The sequence below is a fragment of the Prionailurus viverrinus genome, chromosome B1, assembly GCF_022837055.1.
Source record: "Prionailurus viverrinus isolate Anna chromosome B1, UM_Priviv_1.0, whole genome shotgun sequence".
Classification (NCBI taxonomy): domain Eukaryota; kingdom Metazoa; phylum Chordata; class Mammalia; order Carnivora; family Felidae; genus Prionailurus; species Prionailurus viverrinus.
The window spans coordinates 1,442,548-1,457,076 of NC_062564.1; the positions used below are offsets into that span (position 1 = coordinate 1,442,548).

At 58.0% G+C, this 14,529-nt stretch overlaps 1 protein-coding gene across 5 annotated transcripts in view; it reads left to right on the plus strand.

Moving 5' to 3' along the window:
• Nucleotides 1–14,529, plus strand: part of DLGAP2 (DLG associated protein 2) — a 617,576-nt gene that overhangs the window by 470,418 nt on the left and 132,629 nt on the right. Inside the window, exon 1 of one of the 5 annotated variants that reach the window (XM_047856908.1) lies at nt 7,914–7,966. The exons of the other annotated variants lie outside the window; for them this stretch is intronic. The gene's annotated coding sequence lies outside the window, so the exon portion shown is untranslated. Of the gene's footprint in view, nt 1–7,913; nt 7,967–14,529 lie in introns of those variants that run through there. 5 annotated transcript variants of the gene reach the window in all.

Consider the following 14,529-nt stretch of genomic DNA (forward strand, 5'->3'; position numbering starts at 1 on the left):
TCCAGAGTTCTTAATTCTCAGACTCCTTCCCACTGAGCCGCCAGTAATTTCCCACCGACAGGTTAGGATCTCCCATTGGGCACTGGTTTCTGCCCAGTGAGGCTGATTCTCTGTCTCCTCCTGTGTGCATCTGCAGTTTGGGGAGCCGTGGTTTTCCCTGTGCCCCTGGTCCTCTGCTGCATCTGGGGAGCTGTGGACTTTGAGTTCGCTCAGCTGGTTGCTTGTTGTGAAGGTGGAGTGTGTACCTCCAGGCTCTCGCCGGCCGGGCCAGGAACCAGAAGTCTAATGCTGTTTTAGTAAGCACCTGCGTCTGCCATAATTTGCCCCAGTGTCCACAGGAGACCGACAGAAGGACTCGGACATTCAGACATGGGGGCGGTGGGGACTAGGCATAGAGAAGGCTCTGGAACACAAGGAAGAGAGAAAGCACCGCCAGTGGTCAGGACTCCAGGGCCCTGCCTGAGGAGGAGCAGGGGGAAGGTTGAACTGAAGGAAGCCCCAGAAATGTGGAAGAAAGTCCTCAAGGACAGATTCCAAAGGGCTTTGTCTGCCCGGAGAGTCTGGGTTTTACACTGAAACAATTCATAGACCTTGGAGTTGGTTTGTCCCTCCTTTGAAGGAATGGTAATATCGGAGCTGTGCTTTGGGGAGAGGACGCCGGCCGTGATGCCCACCATGGCCGGGGCGCGGTGGCCGCTGGCAGTGGGGACCCCAGCAGGGGCTGCAGGAGGTCCACAGCAGAGGCAGGACAATGGGACAGTGCAGACACACTACAGGGACATCACAAGACTCCCGGAACCATCGATATGCTCTAAGTTGCATGGTGATAGCTCAGGTGGAATTTACCAAGCGGGGTGAACATAGAGCATTTCACAGAGCGCCGCTCACAGCCGTGGGATGCTAATGCTGGCCGGGCTGCACGCCATCTGCCGTGCACTCACCGTGCTTCCATGGCACGGGATCTCCAGGGATGGGCCGGTCTCCTCTTCCAGGAGACTGTGTTCTACCCTCCTCCTCAGTGTGCCCAGTTCCCCCCAGAGTGAGCTGGATCCCCTGCACACACGGGACAGCTGACCACATTGGGTTGGTGGGCTCGGAGGCAGGTGGGGAGCAGATCGGGTATCACAGCAGTTATGGCTTGGGGACCTACCATTTGTTCAGCTGGAAAATATTTGTGGGTCTCGTGCCGGCTGCTAAGAACCCCTATCAAAACCGTGGTCACGGATCTTGAGTTAAGATTTGTGCCTGTGACTTTATGGCCATGCGGCCATCAGTGAGTCTCTTATCTATCCCTTTTATCCCCTAGCTTTGTCATCAGGGCAGTGGGGACACCAGTGCCTTCCCAGCATGGCTACCATTAAGATTACAGGTAGTGTTTGGTTTGTAGCCAATGAAACACAGAGGCTTAACGCAGAAGCTGCTGTTTTAGCAGAAAGGAAAAAAAAAAGTGAGTGAGCAAAAGTAGGAGTTGGAAATTACTTTTTTGGACTATAACTCAAAACACTTTCAAATTCTATGGCACCAAGTGCTTCCCGAGCAGATAAATGAGGTTGGCTAGCCAACAGTGCCCTTTTCTTCTTCCTGATCGTCTTGTGTGAGAAAATGCGATGTCCCAAATCCTGGGGCAAAGACTAGGGGATAGTCGTGTGCACGAGAGAGGGGACGCCTTCGCCTTCTTGCATCCAGTATTCACCGCGACCACCAGACTCCAGACGGGGGGCGGTGCAAAGACCTCTGGCCAAAGAGTGGCCAGCGTTGGTGTCCAGTCCGGCCAGGCCAGACTCCGGCAGGATGGCCTTGAAGACGACCTTCCCAGACCTTGGAGCTTCCTTCTGTAAAATAAGTTGGGGGAGGGGCTGTGCGTCCGAGGTCGCCTGTCCCTGGTCGGTGCCCAGAGTCTGTGGTGCTGCCAGGGGACCATGCCGGGAGCCCGTGCAGGGATGGACCGCAGGTGCCCCACTCGTGGCCGTCACCGGCCCGTAGCCGCTTTCCACCCTCCACCTGCCTCCACGTCCTTTCCTTGCCTCACAACACAGATGGGGGCGTATGCGCCCCCACAGTCCCAGGCGGTCTGGGGGCCGTCCCGCAAATTGCACGGCAGACAGCCGCCGTCAGAAAATGGGGAGGACTCCTCAGTGCCAGCCCATCCGCGCAAGCCTGAGGCAGAAGCCTCGATTTTGTTCAGACTCTGCTCCAAACCCCGGAGGCGTGCGGGTGTGCAGGGCAGGACCCGGGTGGTCTGAGTTCCGGTGGGCCCTCGGTCTTTTTTATTGGATTTGGCCTGACACCCTTGGATCAGAGTGTTCCCGCACGCCCCCTCCCCCTGCCCACATCTGCGCTGGAAAGATAAGCCCCCCGGGGGCCCACCCCCACCTCCCAGCAGTTCTTACACGTAATCGGGATGTGAGACAAATCTGGGGAGGGCACTGACTGAAATCAGGAACTGACCTGAATTTCGCTTGTGAATCAGGGCGAATGGCCCCTAGATCAGGGCTCACGAGAGTCCACACCGTGGCGCAGTCGGAGAATGAACACACGCTCGAGGCTGAGAGCCGGCCTCCATCCCCGGGGACGCTGTGGTCTGAGAGCCCGCAAACACTCAGGATGGAACAACCATGTCCCACAGTGTGTGCTTCCGGAAGTTGTTTCTTATCTGTAGGAACGACTTGTCAGTTTCAGGGTGTGGTGGCATCTGTGTTCTGGATCCCAGAACCCATGCAGAAGAGTCAGAGTGAGTGGTAACGGGGAAACCGCTGAAGGATAGGGTTGTTCTCAGCCTCGCAGCCCAGGCCTGTCTGAGCCTGGCATGAGGTGGGTGACCCACAGTGGCTTCTTGCCGGCAGACTCTTCACCGGGCAGTGGAGGCATCAGGCACCGCTGGGTTCACGCCACGGGTACAAGGGCGAGAAAGTGGTTCCGAGTGTCGTCAGATGCCTATGATAGTTCAAGAACTGAATGGCACCTGCCCTCCCCGCACCTGCCCTCCCCGCACCTGCCCTCCCCGCACCTGCCCTCCCCGCACCTGCCCTTCCCGCACCTGCACTCCCGTCACCCGCCTTCCCTGCACCTGTCCTCTGGCACCTGCCCTCCCCACACCTGCACGCCTGCCACCTGCCGGAGAATGGCTCCTGCCCGAACCACCGGAACCAGACCAGGGACCAGCAGCTTATTTCCTCCCAGTCCTGGAGGCGGGAAGTCTGAGATCCAGGTGAGGGCAGGGCCAGTTCTCCCAAGTCCTCTCTCCTTGCCCTGTAGACATGTCTCTCCCCGTATCCTCATGTGGTGGCCCTGCTGTGTGTGTCTGTGTCCTAATCTCTTATGAGGACACCACTCCTAAGGGAATAGTGTCACCCCAGCCGCCTCATCTGAACGTAATCCCCTGTGTGGAGGCCTTGTCTCCAGATACAGCCACATTGGGACATGCTAGAAATCAGGGTTCCTGTATGCGGACTGGGGGACACAGTTGGGTCTGTACTGAGGGAGCTGGAAGAGAACCCTGTGTTCTTTGGCACACATCCCCCCCTCCATGAGGCTCCTTCAGCAGGCCCACTCAGGGCTGTGGCCTCAGAGCATCCCCTCCCTGGACCCCCTCTGTGCTTAGTCCCTGCCCATGCCCTCCCCAGGGAACGAGAAACCTGACCCTGCCTGAGCCGCGGCCGTGACCTAGCGCCACTCCTTCTCTGTAATACCTTCCTCTCTGCTGCACTTTCACAACACTACTCAACCCAACAGCCAATTTTTTAAGTGAAAACTTCTGTCACCAAAGAGCCTGTGGGCAGATGACGGAGCACCGTCTCCTTCCTGAAGGCATTCAGGAATGGTAGTTGGGGATGCAGACAGAGCAGGGAAAGGGCAGGTGCCAGAGGGCAGGTGCCAGAGGGCAGGTGCCAGAGGGCAGGTGCAGGGAGGGCAGTGCCAGAGGGCAGGTGCAGGGAGGGCAGTGCCAGAGGGCAGGTGCAGGGAGGGCAGTGCCAGAGGGCAGGTGCAGGGAGGGCAGTGCCAGAGGGCAGGTGCAGGGAGGGCAGTGCCAGAGGGCAGGTGCAGGGAGGGCAGTGCCAGAGGACAGGTGCAGGGAGGGCAGGTGCCAGAGGGCAGGTGCCAGAGGGCAGGTGCCAGAGGGCAGGTGCAGGGAGGGCAGTGCCAGAGGGCAGGTGCAGGGAGGGCAGTGCCAGAGGGCAGGTGCAGGGAGGGCAGTGCCTGAGGACAGGTGCAGGGAGGGCAGTGCCAGAGGGCAGGTGCAGGGAGGGCAGTGCCAGAGGGCAGGTGCAGGGAGGGCAGTGCCAGAGGGCAGGTGCAGGGAGGGCAGTGCCAGAGGGCAGGTGCAGGGAGGGCAGTGCCAGAGGGCAGGTGCAGGGAGGGCAGGTGCCAGAGGGCAGGTGCCAGAGGGCAGGTGCCAGAGGGCAGGTGCAGGGAGGGCAGTGCCAGAGGGCAGGTGCAGGGAGGGCAGTGCCAGAGGGCAGGTGCAGGGAGGGCAGTGCCAGAGGGCAGGTGCCAGAGGGCAGGTGCCAGAGGGCAGGTGCAGGGAGGGCAGTGCCAGAGGGCAGGTGCAGGGAGGGCAGTGCCAGAGGGCAGGTGCAGGGAGGGCAGTGCCAGAGGGCAGGTGCAGGGAGGGCAGTGCCAGAGGGCAGGTGCAGGGAGGGCAGTGCCTGAGGACAGGTGCAGGGAGGGCAGTGCCAGAGGGCAGGTGCAGGGAGGGCAGTGCCAGAGGGCAGGTGCAGGGAGGGCAGTGCCAGAGGGCAGGTGCAGGGAGGGCAGTGCCAGAGGGCAGGTGCAGGGAGGGCAGTGCCAGAGGGCAGGTGCAGGGAGGGCAGTGCCAGAGGGCAGGTGCAGGGAGGGCAGTGCCAGAGGGCAGGTGCAGGGAGGGCAGTGCCAGAGGGCAGGTGCAGGGAGGGCAGTGCCTGAGGACAGGTGCAGGGAGGGCAGTGCCAGAGGGCAGGTGCAGGGAGGGCAGGTGCCAGAGGGCAGGTGCAGGGAGGGCAGTGCCAGAGGGCAGGTGCAGGGAGGGCAGTGCCAGAGGGCAGGTGCAGGGAGGGCAGTGCCAGAGGGCAGGTGCAGGGAGGGCAGTGCCAGAGGGCAGGTGCAGGGAGGGCAGTGCCAGAGGGCAGGTGCAGGGAGGGCAGTGCCTGAGGACAGGTGTTGGTAGGCGGGTACAGGGAGGCTGGGTTCAAGGAGGGCAGGTGTAGGGGCTCCCTGGTGGGTTTGCTGATGGGGCTCCTAGCAATCAGGCTCCTGCCACCAAGGCTAGGAAATGGGCATCCCCAGGTGCTACTGGACACGTGGGCAGTTTTTTGAAGCTGGACTTTCTCAGGCAGGCACTTTGGGTGCTGGGGTCCCTTAGGGGTGTGGCCTTGGGCTATTGGAGCCTCTGTCCCTGCTTGTTCACATCTTTACAGTCGGGGGGGGGGGGCAATGCCTCATAGGCAGAGGTGCGGGCTGCCCTGGCGGGGTCTGGAAAGGAGAGAATTTGTCACAGGTACCCTCGTCCTGATGGGGCTCATAGTCTAACAGGAGTGACCAGTATGAACTGAATCACTACCTCCATCAAAGCAAAATTGCAATGGCCAAGTGGTCCTAGATGGGGCACGTGCATCCTTGATGCTTTGCTTCTCTCTCAGAAGTCTGCAGTGAGAGAAATCTGCTCTAAGCCACCAGAGTGGGAGGCATGTAGAGACCCGCAGGCTTTCTGAGGAGGGTGAGTTGTGCAGCTCAGCAGAGGCCAGCCGGGAGGCAGCCATCAGAGATGGAAAGGGCAGTGGGAGCCAACTGAGCCAGGAGGGCAGGAAAGAATCTTCCAGAAGATGGGGGAGCATGCACAGATTCCGTTGTGGGGCAGGTGCTCCTTCGTCCTCTGGGCAGCAGGGAGCCCCACAGGGTCTGAGAGCAAGGGATACAAGCAAGGCTTCCCGTCAGATGGAAGAGGAGGCAGAGAAGAGGGGCAGAAAACCAGGAGGGGAGTGGCCTGTGGTCTCCTGGAAGAGGGCAGGATGTGGTCTCCATTTAAGAAAGTAGACTGGGGTGCCTGGGTGGCTCAGTCAGGTAAGTGTCTGACTTCAGCTCAGGTCATGATCTCACGGTGTGTGGGTTCGAGTCCCGCGTCGGGCTCTGTGCCGACAGCTCAGAGCCTGGAGCCTGCTTCACATTCTGTGCCTCCCTCTCTCCCTGCCCCTCCCCCACTCATGCTCTGTCTCTTTGTCTCTCAAAAATAATAAATGTTTAAAAAAAGCAGACAAACAGAAGCTTGACTTTCTTAGGTCACTTCCAGGCTCATAAAGAGTCTTCACACACTCTCGATCCCACCATGCCCTCCAGTGTTGATGCGACTTAACTTTTCCGGCTTTCATAAAAGTTTGATGGCAGAAAATCATTTCTGTTATGTCCTCCACTCTGTCGGCTTTCTCAGTGGTGGGCAATGAAATGGACCCCAGGCTTTGGAAGAAACATGACAGGGTAGAGCCCAAGGTGTTCATCTAATGCCCAGATAAATTTGCATTGACAAGAAGTACTAAATCCAACATTTCTTACCCAGAATGTGCTATGCGAGTCCCCAAGCGTTCTCACAAGTAAGGTGGGGGGCCAGGCACATTCCAGCCGCACGGGCTTGCTGAGCATTTAAATGCATCCAGACGAGCTTGCATGGAAAAGCCGCAAATACTTGGGCCTTGAGCAGACAGGAAGCATGTCCAAGAATTGCCTGGCCAGTGTAAAAACCGCTGTGGCACTTGTTAACGATGGTGTCCTGCGAGCACAGGTGTCCCTCCCCGGACGGCAGCGGTGAGCATTCAGGGCGGGGGGCCTTTCCTCACCGCACACCCGCAGGGCCTGCCATCCGGGAGGTAGAAACGTGCCCACTCGGAAGGACGTCGTTGCATTCCAGTATAGCTGGTTAGGGACCAGCATTTGTTTTCCGACACATTTCACTTGGAAGTTTATTCCAATTATTGTTTTTGTTTTTGAGAGAGAGAGAGAGAGAGAGAGAGAGAGAGAGAGAGAGAGAGTGTGTGTGTGTGTGTGTGTGTGTGTGTGTGTGTGTGTGTGGTCTATGGTATGGGAGTGTGTGGGTAGGGTGTGGGTGTGTGTGCCCGCGTGTGCAGGTGTGTGTGCATATGTTCTCATACTCTTGACCTGGTGATGTTGAGAAGAGCCCGTCCTCCTTTTTGGGTAAATTTCTTGGTGAAACATCTGTGCTTCCTTTTTTAGTTAGGTTTTTATTTACATTTCAGTTAGTTAGCGTGCTGGGTAATAACCCCCGTCCCCCACCCACCTCCCCTCTGGTGACCACCAGCGTGTTCTCTGGAGTTAGGAGTCTGTTTAGTGGTTTGCCACGCTCTCTTTTTTTCCTTGGCTCATTTGTTTTGTTCCTGGATCTATTTTATTCATATAGTTTGGTGGTTAAAGTTGCTTGTGAGGTTAAAACCTTTTGTTAGTGATTTGCATTTTTGTGTCTATGAAATTGTTTTCATTTTACCAGATCGTGTGGGATACCCTAAACTTACGCAAGGTGATATGTCAGTTGTTTCTCAATACAGCTAGAAAATATTCTCTCAGGAGACACAGAGAGGGAAATTCTCTTTTGATTTTGAAATTGCACTTTTGTGACCAATGCATCTTCAGCCTATGGACGCTTCAGGTTTGTCCCTCCCCTTGCGTGGGTGTGAGAACCGCCTGGAGCTAATTCACGGGAGTCATGAGCCTCCCTTCCGGCTTCATACCATTCCACGCCTCTTTCTCTCGCTTCTGTCATGAAGCAAAAATGTCCTGTCCCTACCTGGGTCCTTCCAGCTGACCAAGAGTCATGTGGACATGACACAGACGAACAGGAGAAAATCAGGTGTGAGAGCCACGGGTGGGGAATCCACGCAGACATGGACATTCCAAAGACAGCCAAAATTCCAAATTCCTCAGACAACGTGACGCTTCTGTGACATCCTGTGGGGCTACAAAGGGGAGGGAGGCCATGAGCAGGAAGGTAAGAGGAGGGGTTTGGAGAACGAAGGTGGCCCTGTTGTGCAGAGAGGTTTCTTGGGTAAAGAGGAGTCTGTTATGAATAGCTCTCCTCCGGGGGCAGGCTTTCTAGTGTAAGTCTAGGCGGTGGACTCCGAGGGGAAGAGCTTTTCCTGAACGTGCTGGGGTTTCATCGCCTTTAACTCACCATCACGATCGTGCCAAAGTGGCCCATCTTGGGGGCAGTCTGCGCTTTGTCCCTACGCTTTATATTTAATTTGTATTTACCTTACTTTCTCATTTGTATTTATAAATCAAGCCAAGTCCTTATTGGAACACGTCAGCATATAAATAAACAAACAAAGAAGAGATTGGTTTTCTAATACTACCAGAGACATCCTCACGCAAAAGCGGCTTCTGCATTCCAGACTGTTCTGTACATTGAACACCGAAACTCTAAGTACCTGGCTACGGGGATAAAGACTTCTGTGCCTTCTGAGACTTGGCTCACTTATTTCTCAGGAGGCCATGCTCATTTGTAAGCGCCCTCAAATAGTAAGGGATTCACGTGTTACCTCGTCTTTTTTTTTTTTTTTTTTAACGTTTATTTATTTTTGGGACCGAGAGAGACAGAGCATGAACGGGGGAGGGGCAGAGAGAGAGGGAGACACAGAATCGGAAACAGGCTCCAGGCTCTGAGCCGTCAGCCCAGAGCCGGACGCGGGGCTCGAACTCACGCGAGATCACTCGAGATCTCGCGAGATCGTGAACTCCCGGACCGCGAGATCGTGACCTGAGCTGAAATCGGACGCTTAACCGACGGCGCCACCCAGGCGCCCCACCTCGTCTTAACTATAACAGCTTATGTTGATTCTTGACAGACCTGTTTGATTCAAAGAAATGTGCAGAAACATGTTGACTTTAAGTTTGCTTTTTTTTAATTTCTTTTTGAGACAGAGAGACAGAGAGCAAGCAGGGGAGGGGCAGAGAGAGAGGGCGACACAGAATCCGAAGCAGCTCCAGGCTCTAAGTGTCAGCACAGTGCCCGACACGGAGGTCGAACTCACGAACCGTGAGATCATGACCTGAGCCGAAGTCGGATGCTCAACCGACTGAGCCACCCAGGTGCCCAGGTAGCATGGATTTTAAATTAAAATGTTGGGGCGCCTGGGTGGCTCAGTTAGTTGAGCATCCAACTCTGGCTCAGGTCATGATCTCATGGTTCATGGGATCGAGCCCCGCGTCAGGCTCCACGCGGAGCATGGGGCCTGCTTGGGATTCTCTCTCTCTGTCTCTCTCCCCTACTTGCTCTCTCTCTGTCTCTCTCCCCTACTTGCTCTCTCTCTGTCTCTCTCCCCTACTTATTCTCTCTCTCTGTCTCTCTCTCCCCCTTAAATAAATATATAAATATATATATAAATAAAAAATAAATATATAAAAAATATATAGATTAAAATGTTTATAAAATGATGAAATATGAGTTTCCATCACCTAAAATATTAAAATTAACTTTCATTAAACTTCAAGTTTATAAAATGAGAAAGTCGTCATTGATACTACTTTAAAAATTACTGTGAGTTCCTATTTGAAAATTATGTTTGTTCATGAAACGATTGTCAAAAATCATAGAACAATCATTCTTCTAAAGACTCTGAGGTTTGCGTTTGGGAATTGGCAACAGACGCTTGTGACAGGTTATAAATTTCTGTCAAAGCAAACCTATGAGATAATCACCTATAGAGAAGGTAAGAAAGATTTATTTATCAAGGAGTCTCTCTGATTTGTACCAAAGGAAATTTAGAAGAAAGAGATTTGGGAAAAAATTATAACTGCTTTGTGAGGCTAACCATGTATTTCACAAGGCAGATGTTGTAGGACAGAAAGTGCCAGAAATGACTTGGCTCCTTGAATAACGGGATTAGGTTTACAACTAATAGAGATCTTCTTCGGTGCTTTAGAAGCCGTTGTTTGTGAATGATAGACTCAAGATGGGTTTAAAAGCTATTTATTTGGCCCATAAATAAGAAGTCACTTGGTAATTAAGTGCAATCAAGCTGCAAATGTCTTCACCGTAAATGCTTCATCGAAAATATGATGAAAGTCTGTGAAAGAGCTAAAGACGGGAGCACTGAGCCTGGATCCCAGAGCTCACATCCACATGACACATCGGAGGCATCTGTGTGCAGCCTTCCTTTTAAACTAGAACCTACATACGCTGCGTGGAATCAGTGGGAGTCAGAACAACAACGAAAAAGCTACTTGTGCGTCTTACGGAGTATTGATCATGCCACTGTTACTGCTGGTCAAGGAGCCAAGTTAAATCCCTAGCGTCTGGTTTGTTTTTGTGTGTACTCAACAGTGTGCGTGCTATGCTGTGGAACCAGTGACAAGGGTCAACAGTGAGACTGTGGTTTGAGTGGATTCAGTCCTCCTTCCATCAATTCCATTTCCAAATTGGCCACGTGGCTCCATCCGGTGAAGTGTGCGCTTCTGTCCCCACGTGGTCCTGCTCTCAGCCCTCTCTGGTTGCAGGGGACAGGTGCCGTGGGCCGCCTGCAGGGGCGGTTTGGTGGACAGGTGCATGGCGACCTGCCAGCATCAGCCTGACTGCTGCTTGTGACCAGAACATTCAGGCAGAGTGGGAGCCTCCACAACCAGCTGCAGGTGGGGCCCCTGTGACTCTGGTCATCGTGCCCTGGGCCCTGGTCGTCCCACGGGACAGCTGAGGCGTTCCCCTCTCTGCTGTTCCTGCACCACTGTCCCTGAGTGTCTGGATTTCAAGTTCCCCAAGGAAGAGGATGCACTTTCTCCCTCCGTCGCCAATGCACATGGTCCCGTGATGGACCAGGAGCCACCCTTAACCCCCCTCCTCTGAAGGACCACCGGGATACAGGGTTTGTGGTGCAGGATAATGGCATGTGCATAGGTCACCAGGGTCAGGTAGGCATGCCTGCTGGACACACACGTTGTCTCAAGCTCTCGTCCAAATATGTGTGATACGGAGAATACGCCAGAGATTCGATTTTACTTTAGCAAATTTGGGGTTATTTTTAAGGTATGCGTCCAACGCTGTTCCTTGATGCGATTGTACAAAACCCTTGTTTTATCACCTCAACAAGACAGTCACAGTGTTGGAGAGGAGCTGAGTCCTGAAAATGCTCATCGCCTCCACTCCACACACCGAGGTGGCAGGTGGCTGAGCCTGTCCGTGTTCCCATGGGGTTCCAAGTCAGACCACTGTTGGCACTTGACTGGGAAATGACGGATTCACCCAGGAGGTGGGCAGGCAGGACAGGACTGCGAGGGCTACAGGCGAGGATCCTGTCCCTCCCGCCCGAGCATCACCTCCCAGCTGCCCCTATCCCTCCTGCCCAGCATCACCTCCCTCCCGTCCTGCCCCCATCCCTCCCGCCCCAGCATCACCTCCCGGCCCGCCCCTGTCCCCCTCACCCCAGCATCACCTCCCGGCCTGCCCCCGTCTCCCTCGCCCCAGCATCACCTCCTGGCCCGCCCCCGTCTCCCTCACCCCAGCATCACCTCCCGGCCCGCCCCCATCTCCCTCACCCCAGCATCACCTCCCGGCCCGCACCCCGGCCCTCCCGCCCCAGCATCACCTCCCAGCCCGCCCCCGTCTCCCTCACCCCAGCATCACCTCCCGGCCCGCACCCCGGCCCTCCCGCCCCAGCATCACCTCCCAGCCCGCCCCCGTCTCCCTCACACCAGCATCACCTCCCGGCCCGTCCCCACCTCCCTCACCCCAGCATCACCTCCCGGCCTGCCTCCCCACCCTCCCACCCCAGAATCACTTCCTAGCCCGCCCCCATCTCCCTCACCCCAACATCACCTCCCGGCCCGCCCCTGTCCCCCTCACCCCAGCATCACCTCCCGGCCCGCCCCCGTCTCCCTCGCCCCAGCATCACCTCCTGGCCCGCCCCCATCTCCCTCACCCCAGCATCACCTCCCGGCCTGCACCCCGGCCCTCCCGCCCCAGCATCACCTCCCAGCCCGCCCCCGTCTCCCTCACCCCAACATCACCACCCGGCCTGTCCCCGTCTCCCTCACCCCAGCATCACCTCCTGGCCCGCCCCCCGGCCCTCCCGCCCCAGCATCACCTCCCGGCCCGCCCCCTGTCTCCCTCACCCCAACATCACCTCCCGGCCGGCCCCCCGGCCCTCCCGCCCCAGCATCACCTCCCAGCCCGCCCCCGTCTCCCTCACCCCAGCATCACCTCCCAGCCCGCCCCCGTCTCCCTCACCCCAGCATCACCTCCCGGCCCGCACCCCGGCCCTCCCGCCCCAGCATCACCTCCCGGCCCGCCCCCGTCTCCCTCGCCCCAGCATCACCTCCCGGCCCGCCCCCGTCTCCCTCGCCCCAGCATCACCTCCCGGCCCGCACCCCGGCCCTCCCGCCCCAGCATCACCTCCCGGCCCGCCCCCGTCTCCCTCGCCCCAGCATCACCTCCCGGCCCGCACCCCGGCCCTCCCACCCCAGCATCACCTCCCGGCCCGCCCCCGTCTCCCTCGCCCCAGCATCACCTCCTGGCCCGCCCCCGTCTCCCTCGCCCCAGCATCACCTCCCGGCCCGCACCCCGGCCCTCCCGCCCCAGCATCACCTCCCAGCCCGCCCCCGTCTCCCTCACCCCAGCATCACCTCCCGGCCCGTCCCCACCTCCCTCACCCCAGCATCACCTCCCGGCCTGCCTCCCCACCCTCCCACCCCAGAATCACTTCCTAGCCCGCCCCCATCTCCCTCACCCCAACATCACCTCCCGGCCTGTCCCTGTCTCCCTCACCCCAGCATCACCTCCCAGCCTGCCCCCATCTCCCTCACCCCAGCATCACCTCCCGGCCCGCCCCCCGGCCCTCCCGCCCCAGCATCACCTCCCAGCCCGTCCCCATCTCCCTCACCCCAGCATCACCTCCCGGCCCGCCTCCCGACCCTCCCGCCCCAGCATCACTTCCTAGCCCACCCCCGTCCCCTTCGCCCCAGCATCACCTCCCGGCCCACCCCCTGGCCCTCCCGCCCCAGCATTACCTCCCGGCCCTCCCCCATCTCCCTTGCCCCAGCATCACCTCCCGGCCCGCCCCCATCTCCCTCACCCCAGAATCACCTCCCGGCCCGTCTCCATCTCCCTCGCCCCAGCATCACCTCCCGGCCTGCCTCCCCACCCTCCCACCCCAGCATCACTTCCTAGCCCACCCCCGTCTCCCTCACCCCAACATCACCTCCCGGCCTGTCCCCGTCTCCCTCACCCCAGCATCACCTCCCAGCCCTCCCCCATCTCCCTCACCCCAGCATCACCTCCCGGCCCGCACCCCGGCCCTCCCGCCCCAGCATCACCTCCCAGCCTGCCCCTGTCTCCCTCACCCCAGCATCACCTCCCGGCCCGCCCCCATCTCCCTCACCCCAGAATCACCTCCCGGCCCACCCCCATCTCCCTCCCCCAGCATCACCTCCCAGCCCGCCCCCTGGCCCTCCCGCTCCAGCATTACCTCCCAGCCCGCCCCCATCTCCCTCACCCCAGCATCACCTCCCAGCCCGCCCCCCAGCCCTCTTGCCCCTGACGCTTGCCTGTACCGCACATGCCTCTCTGTGCACAGAACGCACTCTGCCCCAGTGATTGGTCCCCATGCTTGTTTCTCCCACTAGACCATGAGTTTCAGACCTTGCCTCTTCAGAACAGGGACCGTCTCATCTTCTTCCTTCCCGACACCTGACCCCTGACGCCAGCATGGTGCACTGCAGACACTGAATGCACGGTGTGTGCGTGTGAGGACCGGTGGGTGGGGCACAAGTGAGTGGGTAGAAAGGCACAGCTAGAGCATTCTTTCCTGTGTGGAGAAGGCACAGACTGAGTTTTTGTGGGAGAGTTCAGGGCACCCGGGGGTTGGGGGAGCAGAGGACCTTGTAGAGGGTAGGGTCTTGGCAGGCCAGGCGGCTAAGCTCTGAGAAACCGCACAGTGGGCACAGGGGCAGTGGAGGAAAGAGAGGGGTTCGCTGCGGCTGGGACTCAGGCACCGTGGTCTCAACAGCTGCAGCTCAGAGGGGTGGAGGTTGGGCGGTGGGACGCCAGGCCTGCGGCCGCTCCCAGGGAGCCAGGAGCATTCCTATTGCCAGCAACGCACTTGGCCGCCTCCAGTGGCCGCTCCCCTCTCTCGTCCCTTCTTCCTTTCCTGCCCGTCTGCCTGCTGTTCACCCTCAAGTCTCTCTTGCTTTTATCTCCTTCAAGATCCACCCCAATATGCACCCTAACCAACTCACATCTCTGCGACGCACCCCAAACTCCTTGCTGCGATCGGTGTATCCCCCCGTCACGCCTCAGCAACACTCGGCCCGATCTAACCTCCAAACACATCTCACAAACACGGAAGTCCCTGAAACCCGACCAGAGTTGAGTGCAGGGGAAAGAAAAGCATGTTAAGTTCCTTTTAGGTCCCTGGGCTGGTTTCTGTGAGACTCGGCCCCTCGGCCGGGTGGCTGTGTGATAAGATAAAACATCCGAGAGGAGCCGAAGGCTGACACACTCGTGCTGTGCAGGTGCGCGTCCTGAGCTGGGGAGGTGGTGTGGTCTCCCTTCTTCCTCCTTGG